General features: G+C 38.5%; 1 protein-coding gene and 1 long non-coding RNA gene across 4 annotated transcripts in view; both read right to left on the bottom strand.

The window, feature by feature from the left end:
* Positions 1 to 20,000, bottom strand: part of LOC138016404 (uncharacterized) — a 290,788-nt gene that overhangs the window by 45,951 nt on the left and 224,837 nt on the right. The window lies entirely within an intron of this gene.
* On the bottom strand, positions 3,969 to 13,474 carry LOC138016647 (uncharacterized). Of its 3 annotated transcripts, none has more exons than XR_011125849.1 (4): positions 13,049 to 13,474; positions 12,161 to 12,311; positions 8,056 to 8,126; positions 3,969 to 6,094 (listed from the first exon to the last, which is right to left on the bottom strand). It is a non-coding gene; the product is annotated as an uncharacterized lncRNA (long non-coding RNA). The 3 variants fall into 3 exon arrangements; XR_011125847.1 differs by having other exon boundaries at positions 12,161 to 12,226; XR_011125848.1 differs by lacking the exon at positions 12,161 to 12,311.

The following is a 20,000-nucleotide window of genomic DNA, read 5'->3' as shown; positions in this document are numbered from 1 at the left end:
TTGTAGACTTGATACAATGGTCTGTACATAAATAAACGTTACTGAATATCTATGATAATACCAATCTGCCTGCTAATGAAGAGGGATTGGTGTTATAGACATTGCGATTATAGAAACGATTAAATGTGCGTTCTGATGACCAGTCTGCCATCTTCATAATTTCAGCTAAAGATGCGCCCCTTTGATACAAAGCAGATGTAGATGCACCCCTTACACTATGTGGTTTGAATAAACTAGTGTCAATGCCCGAATCAGTCATAACAGACTTAATCCATCTACCTAAAGTAGATGAGGAAACAGGCTCGTGTGGTTAAACATGAGAAATGAACAACTGAGATACAGTCTGCTCCCCTGAATAGCGCAGGTGTTGCGTACAATGAATACAAAATGTAACAGTGTCTGTTTAGGGCAGAGACTGAGGTTAGTGGGTAAGGATGGAATGGAAACTTCTAAAGGTTTCTTCCCAGGACGAGAAGTCTTTGTTCTTGAACCTATGACAAATTTGATCTCATCCTCATAAATAGACATATTGTCTAAGTCCAATGAGCACAAAGTCTGTTCTCTCTGGGCCAAGGAACAAAGTGTCACAGTTCTCAAAGTACTATAGCTCTTACCCTGGTGGAATTGTTCAGCCAAGAAATTAACTAAATGGACTGCATTACCCTGAAGGGGATTGATGTGCCTCTGATCACACCAGCTACTCCAAGTCTTCCATACAGGCTTGTACTGTTTCTCAGTCCCTTTGGTCTATGAGGCACAGATGAGTTCAGTAGCCTGTGTCGAAAGTCCACCTGCCTGCAGCTGTTGGCTGATAAGATCCATGCGGCAAGTTGGAGTCTGTCGTGCAGAGGATGAAGCTTGTTGGAGTGAGCCAGGTGTAAGAGTTGAGGATCTTGTAGTAGACGTATTGGTGTCCTGTATGACGTTCTCAGAAGGAGGGGGTACCAGCTTTGCGTTGGCCATACTGGTGCAATTAGGAGAAACTGGTCCACATGCTCTCTTTCCATCTTTTCTAGCACTCTAGGGATTAGACAGAAAGGAGGAAAAGCATAGCATTTAAATGGTGTCCATAAAGTACTAAATGCATCTACAGCATAGCAGTCTGGTTCTGGATGCCAAGATATAAAAACTGGTAATTGCTTGTTTAGCCTACTGGCAAACAGATCAATGTCTGGTTTGAAAACCAAAGAGGACCTTATGCTGCCAAAATTATTGATACAAGCTACTGCAGTTGAATTATCCACTTTCAGTCTGATGTGTGCAGCACACTTATACTGCGGAACAAATGACTCAAGTGCGTAAAAAGCAGCTAGTAACTCAAGGTGATTGATGAGAAGATCAATTTCTGACCGAGACCATGGCCCACCTGTAGCAACACCGTTACAGTGGGCCCCCCAACCAGTATTACTAGCATCACTTTCAATGAACAAAGAAATAGGCATTTCATGCAAACATTTGCCATTGTATTGGTCTAAATTGTCAATGACCCATGCAAGATCTAGCTTTGCTTGATCACTGAGGGTAACAGTATCATCAAACGAAGCCCCCAGGTGGAGTTGATGGGACTTAAAAAACTCAATTGATTTGTAATACAGCTCAAGATAGTTAATAGCAGGGAAGGCTGAGACCAAGAGGCCTGTAACATGAGCTACATCCGATAAGGCGACTACCTTTTGCTTCAAAAGGGACTGGCAGGCATTTTTGATTTTAAGAACCTTATGGTCTGGCAAAATCGATAGCATTTTTTGAGAATCGACTATAAAACCAAGAATGATCAGAGACTGACTTGGTTCTAAGTTAGACTTTCCAGTATTGACAATAAAACCTAAATCTGTCAAAAGATTCTTTAGAAAGGAGACATGTTCTAAACATTCCTGATGATTATGTCCAATGATGAGAATATCATCAATGAAGCTAACTAATCTGACACCATGATACCTTGCATGTGCTGTGACTGGTTAAAGAAGCTTAGTAAACACTCGCGGTGCTAGGCTGTACCCAAAAGGCAAGCATGCAAAGTGGAAAATTTGATTATTCCAAAAAAAAAACCTAAGATATTTTCTATGAGATTTTTGACCATATCAATGTTCTCCATTTTGAAATGAATCTTCTCTACAAATTCATTAAGGGGCTTGAGATTTATGACAGGCCTAAGGTCACCTGTTTTTTTTTATGGACCAGAAACATATTAGAAATAAACTGGTCTTCGCAGTCTGGTGCCTGCTCTATTGCCCCTTTGTGCAGAAGCTTATGAAGCTCCTGGTCAATAATCTCCTTATCTGCTACAGATAGAATAGGAGGATTAGGAAGTTTTGTTTGTACAGGTTTAGTACAAAATTCCAAATGGTACCCTGATACTGATTCAAGTACCCAGGGGTCACTAGTAATAGATCTCCAGCTAAGGAGAAAGTTTGCCAGGTTTCTAGCATAAGCATCTACCTCTACTGGGAGGAGTGCTGCTTTGTAGCTGTCAAGGAATGTGGGTTGCTCTTAGGATCCCTCCTGTAGTGAGTGGTCGTTGCTGCAATTCCTTGAGCCTAAAAAATATACTTTTCGGCCTTGACCCTGGTTGAAGCTAGAACCATGACCAGATGTATTTCTTCTATCTCCACGCCTTGTTCCAGGAGAGGTCTGACTAGGGCCGAGTTTCTTCGCCATTTTGTTCACCTCCGCAATTTCTTTGATTTGTTTAGGCAGCTCATCTCCAAAAAGCCATTTCCCAGGAGGAGTATTCTTGCTGCATAAAGAGCGGTAGCTGGGATTCACGAATTCTCTCATTGTTTCCCTTCTTACAAGGGAAAGTCTGAATGATGCATTGCAAAGTAATGTAATAGCATCAAAGAGAGGAGTAATGAAGGAGTCGGGCTTCAATTCCGACTTGGTCTTTTGAGCGTTCAAGATCTTTTCTACTAACTCAATAACTGGCTGTACTCCCTTGGTAATACCTCTCTGGGCCTCTTGCAGTGCAAGATCCTTGGTCCTTGCCTGCCTGGCTAACTCAAACCAGAATTCAAGGTTGACCTTTGGTACACACAAGAAATCACAATTTTCGGGTGCTTTGTACTTAGCCTCAATTTCCTTCAGCTTGGAATCCAATGCTTTTTTCGTACAAGCCTCATTTACTCTTAAGGCTAAGACCTCACTCACTTTGGGACCTTTCACATCCGAGTCATCAAAGATTGATGGCAGGTCCAGCTCTGCTGCTTCAGCAGTTGTATCAGTACATGACACTGGAAAACTTGAACCATTTACAGACTTCAAAAAAGTTGGTAAAATCTCTGTTAAATGTCCACATTTTCTTTGTAAATTACAATCTCTGTAAATTTGCACACTTACAGAGATTTTGTAACTCCATAAAAAGTCTGTAAAATTTAACACATTTTCGTCCTTACGATGACATAAAATGTGTACAAAATCTCAATAAAATCTATGTAAATTGAAGGAAAAATTTACAGAGATTTTATGCGATAAGTACAAAATGTCTGTAAAATCTCTTTACTTTCTCTGTAAAATTTACACGAGAAAAAATCTCTGTAAATCCATCCATATAAAATGTCAGTGTTATCTCTGTAAAAAGTGAGTGAGAAGAATGCATGAAATGTCTATAAAATGTCTACAAAAACCCTCAAAAAACTGGAGGGGAAAAGTATGTGAAATGTTTTTAAAATGTTGGTGTTTTAGTGCACAAAATCTCCGCAAAATGTTCACAGTATCTCTGTAAATTAAGTATTTAAAACCTGACAGAAGGCAGGAAATGTCAATAAAATGTCTGTAAAACTGGAGGGGTAAAGTATGTGAAATGTTTTTAAAATGTTGGTGTTTTAGTGCACAAAATCTCAGCAAAATGTTTACAATATCTCTGTAAATAATAGCATTTAAAACCTGACATAAGCCAGGAAATGTTAATAAAAAGTGAAATGGATGAAAGGTTAGTCGATTTTACGTAGAAAAAAGAACAAGTTCTAGAGTTTGTGAATGCATAAATTTTTATTTCAAATCTAAAAATAATCATTTGTTTATATTACTTTCAATAGAATCTAAGTGTACCATAAAATTCTTGCAATAAGTTCAATAAAATAATTCAATTAATAACATGAGTTGCCATGGCAACTTTTTCTACAGTGCCAGAATGGTGTTCACTTTTGAAAAAACCCACGTCCTATGAATGCGATTTGTCAACCATGATTTATAGCTGATAAAATGGTACAATGTATACTCGTGAAACTTGGGAATAATTCCACTTCTGTTTTGTCCAAAATCAAATAATTGTTCTTGCCTTAAGGTTTATGAAATTATTTGATTTTTGACAAAGCATGTGTGAAATTATTCCCTAAATTCACTCATCACTATTTGATAACCCATACAAATTCATCAAATAAGGAATAAATATATGCAAGGGATTTCATTATTATTAAATAAGTATAAAAATCTGGCTTATGTTACCCCAATTACAAATAAAGTTGTTAGAAATGGGCACGGCTTATCTGCGGGAAGATCTGAAAAAGGCTGCCTCTGGTGGCCAGTTTTCCATCTTTGCATCCACTTTTATGCCTAGTTGCATGTACTAAGCTACAAACGTTCCGCTCATGTTCTTGTTGTAATGCAAAAAAATCTATGGCAAAACTGTGTTTAAGAAATTCCTGTCAACAAATACCAGAAAAAGATCAATCATATGTCCAAGTTGGTAAAAACGATGTTCATTACATTAAAGTGCTAAAATTACATTAAAGTATTTTCCGTTTCAATATTAGTGAATAGTGAGTTAACGTTCGATGAACAGTGGATGAACTTGACTTCTAAAGACTAGACTTTGGATTTCTTTTGTTTTCTGTCAAAAAACTTTTTTCCGTAAATTTGAGCTGGTAAGGTCAGGGTGCAGCTTACCTCCGGGTTTACAGTTCACCTGCCAGTTCAGTTGGGTAATACTAGCATACTAAAACAAATTAACCGCATGGATTACCTGCATGGGTACACCTACTTTTCAAGTTACAGCAAACTGTATGAGGTGTGCCACCCGCCAGTTCCGATGAAAAATACTACAAATTAGTATACTATGACAAATTAACTGCATGGTTAGACCGAATTTACAAGTTACATCGAACTGTATGAGGTGTGCCACCCGCCAGTTCCAATGAAAAATACTACAAATTAGTACACTATGACAAATTAACTGCATGGTTAGACCGAGTTTACAAGTTACATTGAACTGTATGAGGTGCGCCACCCGCCAGTTCAGATGAAAAATACTACAAATTAGTATACTATGACAAATTAACTGCATGGTTAGACCGAATTTACAAGTTACATCGAACTGTATGAGGTGCGCCACCCGCCAGTTCAGATGAAAAATACAACAAATTAGTATACTATGACAAATTAACTGCATGGTTAGACCGAATTTACAAGTTACATCGAACTGTATGAGGTGTGCCACCTGCCAGTTCAGATGAAAAATACTACAAATTAGTATACTATGACAAATTAACTGCATGGTTTTTAAGTCACAAGGGAGAAGCATAAATCCACAAAACGCCACTCAGGGAACGTTTTCCAGAGACTTTGCCCTGCCCCGTACGAGACATCTCGATGTCTCGTACGGGATGTCAATGTCATTTCAAGTAATGTCTTTGATGGAACGAAAAAGACTTAGCGATAACTGTAAGCTACTGTAAGAAAAACAAAAGCGGTGCATTAATACTATTTTTTTCTGGTAATCCCAGGGCATTCTCCTATTCCAACACAGCGATGAGTTCATAGATTGAAGGGCGTTTGTCCCGGGGTCTTCATTTTATTTTTGACACACCCGCCCGGATTCTCCAAAATTCCTCGTTTAGCAACTCTCAGTGAATTTGCAGTCCTCATGGGTAGCAAGTCTAGAATATCGAATACTATTTTTCTCCCAAATGGTTGATCATTTGGGGACTTGGTCGAGGAGAACATGTAAGGAGAATATATGTTGATAGAACGGAAGGTGTTCCACTGTTTTTCTATAATTATCAGCAATTGTTTTCAACGGTTCGCTCTCCTCCTTCACAATCAAGATTCGACAGCAGCTTTTAAGAGATTTGACTATATTATCTCCTGCAGATTGGCCCTGTATCAAAGAAAACAAAATTAAGGATATTAATGTTAACTGATTTTCCTTCAGGTTACACAAATACATGTACATAGAAAATTGACTGAGTACCCAAGAGAGACAGAATTACCAGTTGGTACAAAATAATAATGATTACAAAAATTGGTTCTACCTTCAGAAAATAATAGTCCAAAACTGGGCTGACTACCCAAGAGAGACAGAACTCGTTAGTACAAAATAATAATAATTTATAAAATTATTTACAAAACTGGTTCTGCCTTCAGATAACAACAGTCCAAACTATACTGACTACCCAAGAGAGACAGAACTCATTAGTACAAAATAATAATTATTACAAAATTGGTTCTGCCTTCAGATAACAACAGTCCAAAACTGGACTGACTACCCAAGAGAGACAAAACTCATTAGTACAAAATAATAATTATTACAAAATTGGTTCTGCCTTCAGATAACAACAGTCCAAACTGGACTGACTACCCAAGAGAGACAGAACTCGTTAGTGCAAAATAATAATTATTACAAAATTGGTTCTGCCTTCAGATAACAACAGTCCAAACTGGACTGACTACCCAAGAGAGACAGAACTCGTTAGCCCAAAAGAATAATTATTACAAAATTGGTTCTGCCTTCAGATAACAACAGTCCAAACTGGACTGACTACCCAAGAGAGACAGAACTCGTTAGCGCAAAATAATAATTATTACAAAATTGGTTCTGCCTTCAGATAACAACAGTCCAAACTGGACTGACTACCCAAGAGAGACAGAACTCATTAGTACATTTAATAATTATTATTACAAAATTGGTTCTGCCTTCAGATAACAACAGTCCAAAACTGGACTGACTACCCAAGAGAGACAGAACTCATTAGTACAAAATAATAATTATTACAAAATTGGTTCTGCCTTCAGATAACAACAGTCCAAAACTGGACTGACTACCCAAGAGAGACAGAACTCATTAGTACAAAATAATAATTATTACAAAATTGGTTCTGCCTTCAGATAACAACAGTCCAAAACTGGACTGACCACCCAAGAGAGACAGAACTCATTAGCACAAAATAATAATTATTACAAAATTGGTTCTACCTTCAGATAACAACAGTCCAAACTGGACTGACTACCCAAGACAGACAGAACTCATTAGTACAAAATAATAATTATTACAAAATTGGTTCTGCCTTCAGATAACAAGAGTAAAAAATGGACTGACTACCCGAGAGAGACAGAACTCATTAGGGTAAAATAAAAATGATGAGAAAGAGACTGGTTGTGCCTTTTGATAACAAAAGTCAAAAACAGACTATCACATACAAGAAATTATTTAAAATGCAATCTGTTTTGCAATAATAATTTAATATTATAGATACTTTTAAAGATTACATCGAAACTGATCAATGTACTTCAGGTCTGGTTAAGCTAGCAGCTTAAGGCTGTATTCTGTCTATTACATATATGTAGTCTGTTTCAGTCTGACCTCTACTCAAAAACAACAAACAGCACTTTCCTATGCTGAATTTCTCATTGGGCTAGCTCTGGGGCATTGAGGTACACAAGCAACCCCACCGTGACAAGGTATGGACTATGAGGTGGTTGCAAAGTACAAAATGATCAGAAAATCATCTGGCATTACACATAGTAAACTCCCAGGAGTCAATCGGTTTAGTAAAAATTTACAAACTAACAAACAAAACAAATGACAAATTATCCAGAGCATGGAATATTAGCTCATATACTAGGATGGCAGGGCCAATGAAAACTTCTGAATTGTATTACACAATGATAAAATTTTAATATTTATTATGTTTATAGACATCACAAAATTTACATACAGTCTCACTTTGAAAGAGAGCACAAAACAATTTATCCCATTGGTCTCTGTGCAATGTACATGTATGTAGTGTTTCCATGGTACTTTTAAAAATACAAGAGTTTCCTTAAATAACAGTTACCTACCTTTTAGAAAAGCCCCATTCAAGACAATCTCCACCTGCCCTTTTTAGCTGCCAAAGACCTAATACATTGCCCTGAAACAAAATATGGACATATGAAAACCCTACCAGGTCAGCTTCATGACCCGACATAATGGTTATGGTAGGAGCTGTGGAAATTTGACCCGCTAGAATTCCTTGTTGACACCCTGGCTTACAAACTCATATGGAAGCCTGTGACAACATCCCAAAGTGTCCACCTTACCAAACTGACCATTTTGTACATGTAATAAAATCAATAATAATTATTTATTGTTGAATTTTTCATACTTTTTTATTGATAATATCTGATTTAGTGTTTCACTCATAAATTTGATCTTTTTTTGAGGGTGCCTGGGCATAAAGCACTCAAAGCACTTGTCTAGCTTGTGAGATTTCCCACATCCAATTAAAACAGTGGAGCAATCATGCCAAAAATTGTCCCTTAAAACAAAAGTTTTGCGATATAAGAATTCCTCAAGATGGCTTTTAGTGTATTGTTATGAATATGCTATTTCCAAGTTCCTGTCTGCTTCCTCTTCAAAGCGAGTCTAAGTGCGAAGTCTTTGTGATGGTAATTAGGTCTACATGTACATATGAATGAAAACTAATTTTCAGGAGAAAAACTTCGCACTTAGACTCGCTTTGAAGAGGAGGCAGACATGAACTCCGAAATGGCTTATTAGATTAACAACCCTCTCCCTCCTGAGAGTGACTTATAGATTTTACTCTGAAATGGTGACACAGTGAGTAAATAGATTGTATAACCTCAGGTATATGCTACCCAGGAGGTTACAAAGTGAACTGGTGACACAATGAGTTAATAGATTGTATACCTCAGGTATAATTATGCTACCCAAGAGGTTACAAAGTGAAATGGTGACACAGTGAGTTATGGATTGTATACCTCAGGTATATGCTACCCAAGAGGTTACAAAGTGAAATGGTGACACAGTGAGTCATGGATTGTATACCTCAGGTATATGCTACCCAAGAGGTTACAAAGTGAAATGGTGACACAGTGAGTTATGGATTGTATACCTCAGGTATATGCTACCCAAGAGGTTACAAAGTGAAATGGTGACACAGTGAGTTAATAGATTGTATAACCTCAGGTATATGCTACCCAAGAGGTTACAAAGTGAACTGGTGACACAGTGAGTTAATAGATTGTATACCTCAGGTATATGCTACCCAAGAGGTTACAAAGTGAAATGGTGACACAGTGAGTTATGGATTGTATACCTCAGGTATAATTATGCTACCCAAGAGGTTACAAAGTGAAATGGTGACACAGTGAGTTATGGATTGTATACCTCAGGTATATGCTACCCAAGAGGTTACAAAGTGAAATGGTGACACAGTGAGTCAATAGATTGTATAACCTCAGGTATATGCTACCCAAGAGGTTACAAAGTGAACTGGTGACACAGTGAGTTAATAGATTGTATACCTCAGGTATATGCTACCCAAGAGGTTACAAAGTGAAATGGTGACACAGTGAGTTATGGATTGTATACCTCAGGTATAATTATGCTACCCAAGAGGTTACAAAGTGAAATGGTGACACAGTGAGTTATGGATTGTATACCTCAGGTATATGCTACCCAAGAGGTTACAAAGTGAAATGGTGACACAGTGAGTCATGGATTGTATACCTCAGGTATATGCTACCCAAGAGGTTACAAAGTGAAATGGTGACACAGTGAGTTATGAATTGTATACCTCAGGTATATGCTACCCAAGAGGTTACAAAGTGAAATGGTGACACAGTGAGTTATGGATTGTATACCTCAGGTATAATTATGCTACCCAAGAGGTTACAAAGTGAAATGGTGACACAGTGAGTTATGGATTGTATACCTCAGGTATATGCTACCCAAGAGGTTACAAAGTGAAATGGTGACACAGTGAGTCATGGATTGTATACCTCAGGTATATGCTACCCAAGAGGTTACAAAGTGAAATGGTGACACAGTGAGTTATGAATTGTATACCTCAGGTATATGCTACCCAAGAGGTTACAAAGTGAAATGGTGACACAGTGAGTTATGGATTGTATACCTCAGGTATAATTATGCTACCCAAGAGGTTACAAAGTGAACTGGTGACACAGTGAGTTATGGATTGTATACCTCAGGTATATGCTACCCAAGAGGTTACAAAGTGAAATGGTGACACAGTGAGTCATGGATTGTATACCTCAGGTATATGCTACCCAAGAGGTTACAAAGTGAAATGGTGACACAGTGAGTTATGGATTGTATACCTCAGGTATATGCTACCCAAGAGGTTACAAAGTGAAATGGTGACACAGTGAGTTAATAGATTGTATAACCTCAGGTATATGCTACCCAAGAGGTTACAAAGTGAACTGGTGACACAGTGAGTTAATAGATTGTATACCTCAGGTATATGCTACCCAAGAGGTTACAAAGTGAAATGGTGACACAGTGAGTTATGGATTGTATACCTCAGGTATAATTATGCTACCCAAGAGGTTACAAAGTGAAATGGTGACACAGTGAGTTATGGATTGTATACCTCAGGTATATGCTACCCAAGAGGTTACAAAGTGAAATGGTGACACAGTGAGTCAATAGATTGTATAACCTCAGGTATATGCTACCCAAGAGGTTACAAAGTGAACTGGTGACACAGTGAGTTAATAGATTGTATACCTCAGGTATATGCTACCCAAGAGGTTACAAAGTGAAATGGTGACACAGTGAGTTATGGATTGTATACCTCAGGTATAATTATGCTACCCAAGAGGTTACAAAGTGAACTGGTGACACAGTGAGTTATGGATTGTATACCTCAGGTATATGCTACCCAAGAGGTTACAAAGTGAAATGGTGACACAGTGAGTCATGGATTGTATACCTCAGGTATATGCTACCCAAGAGGTTACAAAGTGAAATGGTGACACAGTGAGTTATGAATTGTATACCTCAGGTATATGCTACCCAAGAGGTTACAAAGTGAAATGGTGACACAGTGAGTTATGGATTGTATACCTCAGGTATAATTATGCTACCCAAGAGGTTACAAAGTGAAATGGTGACACAGTGAGTTATGGATTGTATACCTCAGGTATATGCTACCCAAGAGGTTACAAAGTGAAATGGTGACACAGTGAGTCATGGATTGTATACCTCAGGTATATGCTACCCAAGAGGTTACAAAGTGAAATGGTGACACAGTGAGTTATGAATTGTATACCTCAGGTATATGCTACCCAAGAGGTTACAAAGTGAAATGGTGACACAGTGAGTTATGGATTGTATACCTCAGGTATAATTATGCTACCCAAGAGGTTACAAAGTGAACTGGTGACACAGTGAGTTATGGATTGTATACCTCAGGTATATGCTACCCAAGAGGTTACAAAGTGAAATGGTGACACAGTGAGTCATGGATTGTATACCTCAGGTATATGCTACCCAAGAGGTTACAAAGTGAAATGGTGACACAGTGAGTTATGGATTGTATACCTCAGGTATATGCTACCCAAGAGGTTACAAAGTGAAATGGTGACAAAGTGAGTCATGGATTGTATACCTCAGGTATATGCTACCCAAGAGGTTACAAAGTGAAATGGTGACACAGTGAGTTATGGATTGTATACCTCAGGTATATGCTACCCAAGAGGTTACAAAGTGAAATGGTGACACAGTGAGTTATGGATTGTATACCTCAGGTATAATTATTATGCTACCCAAGAGGTTACAAAGTGAACTGGTGACACAGTGAGTTAACAGATTTTATAACCTAAGGTATATGTGACCCAAGAGGTTACAAAGTAAAATGGTGTGACAGTGAGTTAAGGATTGTATACCTCAGGTATATGCTACACAATTAATTATTAATAGCATAGCTGTAATTTAACTTTGTATACTCTTTCGCATCAACTTTTAGGCCATGCTTTAACTTGCTTTTTCTGTGCACTTAGATCGCTTAGAAGTAATTCCAGGTTTCACCTGAAAGGATTGTGATTGTGCATAGACCTCAAAAACCCAACTCCTCCCGCTCACCTCCCAAATACACAAGAATGTCAATTAAAATAGCTACAAGCTTCGTGTACTTACTCCTGTTCCAATTAATTTTGTCAGATTTATCATCATTGTCTGCCACCCTTCATCTGGGATTCTGGCCTAAAAAGAACCCAGTCGGGAAATTGAAATTTGTCCGGACATCCGGAACAATAACCAAGCGATCAAGTCCACAGAACCGCCTTATCTTGGACAATCAAAGAAATTGGATAATTTATTATTTGGTCAAATTGATGGAAATAAGATTTGTCATCAAGATACTTTATTTGGGTGGGATTGACGGAGGTATTGACAATTAATGGGAGACCAAAGCGAGATAATCTCCCAGGCGGTTTCTTCTGAAGTGTAACCGACCTTTCAGTGAAATCTAGTGTCAAAGGAGTAATCTTATTAAGCGCCCAGTCCAAAATTTAGCTTGCTCTGGCTCCTCGTGCATGAGAAACCAGTGAAGGTACATGTAGGTATACAGGTGACAAGGGAGTAACTACAGAATAACCGGCCACTATTGTGCTCTTGTAGTGGCATCGTTTGAAGAACAAGGCATCTGTAAGTGGCGAATAAGGGGCTGGGTATACAGAGATCCATATATTACATGTAATTCCCTGTTCGTTATTATTGTTATTGCCTTAAATGGCCTTAATACAATATAAAGTGAAATTACTAAGGGAGTAGGTCTGCAAAAGTAATGACTGTGCTGAGGCCCTCCTTGGCGTTTTGGGAAACGAGGGAAGATGGCTATTTTGAACTGGGGAACAGAGGAAAAATGACAAAATGTCTTAGGAACAAGGCGACATAAACAATTTTAGGGAGCAAAAAGCCGGGTACAAGTTTGAAAGTAAATTGGGCGGGGAACAAGGGAACAAAACTTTAAAATTTTAAGCCATTTAAACTTAAATCAGGTTTGTAAGTAAGATGACGACTTACCGAAAACACCTCCGGCAGTCTTTTGCTTTTCGGATCTTTTGAATCTTCCCGCCCATTCGCTAAATGTAGCTGTTCGGCCAGGCCACCCTTTGTTCCAAACGTTCGTAGAACTCCCTTTACGTTTTGAAGAAGGTCTCTATTTTTGCCATGAAGTCTTCACCGATTAACCCTTTCGGAGACTGTCTGAGGTTGAATCATGTCACTGGCGTGTATCTTTGTGGCGAATGCTGATTATCTGACCTGAATTGTCGTTGCCCTTTCTTCCGGATTCCGTCGATGTTTACTGGATTTATTTGGTGGAATGCGTGCTATTTCACCCGCACAAAATGTTAAGGAATCGCAAAGATCCAATTTTGGTCGTACAACAAGGGAAAAAGAGAGGAAGAGCACATGCATTGCTCGCCCGCGCGAAAAACAAACCGATAATTCAAATCGATCTCGTTCCCAGAGTCTTTGCGGCGGGGCAATTCATAATGGCGAACAAAGTTGTTGCATCATGTAATTATTGTGAAATGTCCACAATCCTTCTCTTTGTGCCAACATCCAATCACAACCCGTTGCGAGCCCAGTGCGATTCCTGGGGCGCTTTCATTTTGGGTGGAAAAGCCGGGGAGAATTTTCTGCTTTAAAGGTCAAGAGCAAATTTCCTCAATCAAAATATGGAACGGGGGAAAGTGTGTTCCTTTTGAGATTTCCTTTTCTGTTTTTCTCAAGAGACTGGATACTAATCATTTAGAATAACAAATATGGCTGCCGGATTTTCGATCATTACTTCATAAGAAGTAATTCTCACCTGCAGCTACGGGCTATGAAAGCACCCACGTTAATTGACTGAAACCCGCACGATTAATTTGGGCAGCTAAACACCAATGCTATTTTTTTTTTCTTTTTTCAAGGAGCATGGTAAAGTCTGCTTACTAGCCTACATTACTTTCTCAATCTCATTCTGTGCTGGGACTCCTATATCACAAAGGCCTTGATTTACATGTTATTTGCATGATTCATCCCAGCAATTTACATGAAATTTACACACAAAAACTATTTTATGGCCGGGTTGTGTCAATTTACATAGATTTTATGGCCTTTGCAATTGTTGTAAACAATTAAAACGGTCTAATCTTGTGAGGCCCTAAGTACCCGTTTATTTGGAGAAAAATTGTCCCGGGAAGAAGGGTCACTCGCTTACCGGAGTTACCCTGGACCAGCCAACTTTTCCTACATTTCCCTATAAAATGCGGTTTAAGTAAACTGTTTACATGAGGAAAAAAAAGGGCTCGGCTAGAAGGGAAACTCACCTAGCCGGGTCACCCTTTGTCAACGGTAGGGTCGCCCTCCTGGCCAGGCCAACTTTATTCCATGTAAACACTTTGGCTCGCTCAGTGGAGTCAACTTGGTCGAGGCAAGATGATGAGAGAATGCACGAGTGCTCTCTTCCCAGTCTCCTGATGATCGAAACTGAGCCGGGCAGCTCTTGACTCAGGGAAAAAGGTTAGTTCTTTTCTCACATAAACGCTAGCTAAAGACCCGGCTGGGAGGGTGACCATCTTTCGAGGACAACTTTTCTCCATATCAACAGGGCCTAAAACTTGATCCAAGTCGAACTATTAAAACACATACCGATAGGCATTTTATAGGTTGCAACCGGCGAACTTTTGATAAACCGAACTCAGTGTAACATGCAGGGCTAATTCAACAGTTTACTACATAATTTAATTAGGTAATAAATATTTGACACTCAAAATCATCGTGAACAGGGCATACTGATCCAAAATCATTTGGTAACTTAGACAGGACACGCATGATCATGATAAAGCGCAATTTACAGACATTTTATGAGACATGACCAAACGGCGTAAAATCTTTGTAAATTTTCGATTTATAGACATTTTTGCAAGATTTTATAAAGTCTGTAAATTTCAATTATTTCCTCTTGCTGTAACTCCAATAATTTACAAACATTTTACAGACATTTTATAGAGCTTTACTCAACAAAACTCTGTAAAATATCTGTAAAATAAATTTACAAAGATTTTATATTTTTGGGGTTAAGTGTTAAAGTCTGTAAATTTATTATTTACAGACATTTTATGAAATCTGTAAATGGTCCAAATTTTCCAGTGTGAAATGGGTTGTGAGGGGTCGAGAGAGCCAGCATCAGTCACGCTGGCGACACGTGTAGGTTGTGACTCGTCAGCCGCCGCTGCTAAACTTCGTTTGGCCAGGTTAGCAACTAAAGGTCCAGAAGCTGGCCTTTTCGAAGCTGTTACTTGGGAGATAAGAGACTTCATTGACTCCATTGACGAAAACAGTTCGTGCAACCCCAACTGGCTTTTAAGGTCTTCAATATCAACCTCAAAATCGTCGATGTTGTCATTCGCTTCGAGTTTCTCATGTTCACATCGCTCGCTTCGAGCGTAGACATATTTGTAGACTCGTTGAGTGCCTTGTCCATTTCGGTAGTTGGAAATAAATCCCCTCTAAATTAGTACCGTAACCGCCGACAAGATAGCACGAAAAGGAGAATGGATTTGTGTCACGCGTTAGGCTGCTTATATATTGTGCATTTGCATGACAATGGTTGCTTTGAAGTGTGACCGCTGACCTCAAGTACTGATGAGGAATGCACAGTTGTCCCATAATGCGGAGTGTATCGAGAGAGAATGCCTATTGTTCTCGGGACATTTACTTCCAGTTAAAAAAATGTTGTAGATCTGTCATATCGCGCGTCATTATGCATAAACGCTTAGAAAGAGCTTCGATCATTGGTTGCCATGAACGCACAACGACGCTCATTAACTCGATGAAGGCGACAAACTTAATAATGAACCAAAGCGCTATTGTCTTTTCTTTGGTTTCGCAAAACTGCACATAATAATTATGCGCATACTTCGTACGGAACATTTCATGACACGGTTTTCCATTTTGCTTTATAGCGTGGGCAATTTTTTAGATTCGTTTTGTTTGGACAAAAGTTATAACTCACAAAGAATGATGAACTGTCAAATTATCTCTGCGCAAGCGTTATACTTGTGAGTGTTTTGGGTTCGGAAGCTGCAGAGGTTGCATAACGAGCTTAATAGAAGAAAAAGATGCACCATTTGGAAAGATTGCGCTTAAAACTATTCAGTTATCTATTACCGCTACAGCGCTTTCTCTGAAAATCTTTTGTGCAGCTAATAGTCGATATCCATTGGTGCCTTTCGATTCACCGGCACCCCTTTGTTCTGTCATTAGACTCTATAAATATTCCAGTTTCCTTCCTTTGCCCAAAATATTCGATCTGTTATGAAGTTGGAGAAACGTAGTCGTCCACCTCAGGGCTATTATAAGTGCCTAGAAACTGATGCGATTCCTCGTGACCAGATATTCTGCGACAGAAAACCTGACGTTCTCGGCATCTATCAAGCTGAGCGGACAGTTGCCAAAAAAATCCACAACGGAAAGCCTCTATTTATGGTACAGGTTACTGTCCCAGCGAGAATACATGGGAGCCAGAGGCTCACCTACCAACTGAGATGATAGAAACGTTTGAAAATCCAGACCCAAATCCAGTACGAGTAGAAGAAGCCAGAGAGCGGACCGGACTCGTGTTTGAAAGAGAAATGAAATTTCCACTTCAACACGAGGAGTCGATCCAGATTCGCCATGATGTGGTCCGTTTCCTGTTCCCGAACCTACCAGCACATGTGCAGCTGACACAAACAGACATCAGCGACTAAGAACTAGAAGACGTATTTGCAACTGACCTTCCGACTTTTGCTGTCAAAGTCACCTTCGTTTTATCCCGATGGCAAGAAAGTGTCCCGTCCTGTCGAACGCCTTCGCGTTGTCTTCAGCAAAAAATACCTCACTGGGGCACACTGAAGGATTCAAGCAAGGAAAAGGGAAAAAAACGGCTCTTTTAAGAGCCACCACATGAGGTAAAGTTTACGACCAGTCATTAAATCGTAATGAAAAACATCTTTCTTCCCCGCTTTTCATTTATCGCTGCCCCCACCCCGTCACCATTCTCCCTTTTCCCTTTTCCCGCCATTTTGTCCGTTCCACATTGGACCAGCGTTCTTTCACAACTGCCATGCGTAAATGATGTTAAGCAAGATGGCTCCCATCGTTTCGTGTTAGTTGTTTTGTTTGGTAAGCACTTGTTTCCATATCTCAAACCGCCCTCTCCCTGAAGACGAATTACCCTGCTAGAAAAGGCTTTTTCTTTGTATTTTTGACTTATTTTGTGCGAACCACTTCACTTCGTGGTGAAAGACTGATGCAAAGAAGGCTCTGCTCGCAGGCTACCATCACAAATGCACACGAGGAAATGAGTGGAGCTGAGTACGTATTTTTTGTTTCTAAACAGATTTGCTATCTTTTGAAGACAAACATTTAATAATTTCTTGTTTCTAAACAGATTTTCTGTGTTATGAAGTCAAACAATCAATAGTTTTTTGTTTCTAAACATATTTCCTGTATTATGAAGTCAAACAATTAATAATTTCTTGTTTCTAAACAGATTTGCTGAATTCTGAAGGCAAATATTACATAATTTCTTTTTTCAAAACAGATTTAATGTGTTATGAAGTCAAACAATTCATAATTTCTTGTTTCTAAACAGATTTCCAGTATTATGAAGTCAAGCAGTAGATAATCTCTTGTATTAAGTAAAACAAAAATTTATACAAATTTGCTGTATTCTGAAAAACAAACACTAAATAGTTATTTCAAAAATAAATTAACCAATGACACACAGTTGCGTTAACCATGATTTATTAATTCTAAATTAATGATAGAATCTACTCTCTGTACTATACTATATATCTAGAATCTAATTTATTACAAGAGAGAACCTAATATTATTCTGCAATGTAATATTCTACTAATCATAACTAAGTGAAGTACGATCGTCCGGTTGAATGTAGTCTTGAGAAGGACTGTTTGAGATGACATTGACTGACGTTTCGACAACCTGAGCGGAAGTCAGCATCAGAGTCAAGTGATTTGTGTAACGTCAGTGGATGGTATAAATACTCTGGTCGTTGATGTGATTGGTCAAGATCTGACACTATAAAACGTTATAAAATAAATTAAGCCGTATGCAATGTTTAAATTTATTAACAGTATAGTTTAAGGAACGAAGATCAACTGTTACTGGTACTAAACAGATTTGCTTTTTGATTTTGTTTCAAAACAAATTTGCTCTATATGAAGTCAAACAACAATAATGACAATATTATTATTAATGCTTTCTTGAAACTTGTGTTTACAAGATATTCAGTCCTTCATAAGCTTACAAGCTATTCAGATCTTAAAATGGCTATCTCATTTATTTTTGAAATAAGTTCAGGCTTTCTTGGTTTTTTTGGAAGACTGGGTTGATGCCCTGTGAGACCTGCAAGGAGTTGCACTAGGTCAGTAATTTTAAGCTTCTTCAAGTCATTGGCTGACTGTATTATGGTTTTCTTCTGCTGAGGATATCCAGCATCATCAGGGTCCTCTACAACTTCATCATCTTTTCCTTGCTCCACAGCTGAAATGCGAGATACTTTCCTTTTCGAGTCTTGTTTCCCTCCTTCGTACCAAAAACTGGGATTCCTTTTGACATATTTACGTGGTTGTCTTTCATAGGATCTTAGTGCCTCTTGGCGCTTGTCAACTAAAAGGAGACTGGTACTGGCATCCCATCGATTTATCTTGCGATGGAAAAATCGTCTAAAGTCATCGTTCTTTTTCTCGACTCCTGATAAGAGAAGGCAGAAATATATTATAGGTAAGAGGCACACAAAGTTTTGTTTCAATTCTTATTCTAACTCTAGTAAGCCATTTGTATCAGTACAATCATGGTAGCGATATTCAATGAACAAGGTTAACATACCCACATTGTTGGTACAGTAACAGACAACTTCTCTAACTTCGATATTATACAATAATAAAGAAAAAGATAAGGCCAGTTTCTAGGCGGTCCATCACTCTCAGAATTAAATGTAGCTCATCAATTATGACATTGTCTAGAGGGATGTTGAAAATTGGCTGGTGCTGGCATCCAGGCTGCTTGTGCCAATCTGGACCCAGTTTTCTTTTCATGTTGGATGTTTCATAATAAGTACAGGGAACATCCATGTTGCACCTTCAGTTGAAAACAGAGACATAAAAGATCAGAATAAGATATCACATGCACATTTTTTTCTATTAACAAAACCAAGTAAATTCTAAGAAAAAAGTAAAATCGTTCTCTGGTAAAAAGTTTTGAAAAACTATGAGCTTTCGACAGACTGAACTGCTGCCTTCAACGGATAAAAATGTGTGAAGCCTAAAAACGAAAGAAATTTAAATATAACGAAAAATTCGCATAAATTAAAGGATAAAAGCATGTAGTAGAAAGAATGTTTAAAATGCTAAGAAAATTAGTGTTTCTTTAAGAGAATGTGGTATTGTCTTGGGAGCGGGCACGAATTGTTGTCTGCCCCTACAGTTTTTGCCGTGTGCCATGACTCCAATGTCTTTCTACTCCGGTTGTTCGCTTTGTCAATGATTTTAGAATTGTTAAAGTCAATATCATGATTAAAAGTCCACGCGTGTTTTGCGACATTTGAGCCTTTAGTACAATGCTTTAAGTTCCTCATATGTTCCTTTCTCCTAGTAGTAAAGGATCTTTTAGTTTCGCCAATGTAGCTCCACGGGCAAGATGCGCATGGAATTTTATAGATGACATTGCACTGGTCGTCTTCGGCAGGTCGAAACTTAGGGATAGGGAAATGCTGCTGTAAAGTTGGAGTCATGGCACACGGCAAAAACTGTAGGGGCAGACAACAATTCGTGCCCGCTCCCAAGACAATACCACATTCTCTTAAAGAAACACTAATTTTCTTAGCATTTTAAACATTCTTTCTACTACATGCTTTTATCCTTTAATTTATGCGAATTTTTCGTTATATTTAAATATCTTTCGTTTTTAGGCTTCACA

This window comes from Montipora capricornis, chromosome 9 (genome assembly GCF_036669925.1).
Source record: "Montipora capricornis isolate CH-2021 chromosome 9, ASM3666992v2, whole genome shotgun sequence".
Taxonomy (NCBI): Eukaryota; Metazoa; Cnidaria; class Anthozoa; order Scleractinia; family Acroporidae; genus Montipora; species Montipora capricornis.
Note: the sequence above shows the minus strand (reverse complement) of the source record. Positions and strands in the feature narration are given on the sequence as shown.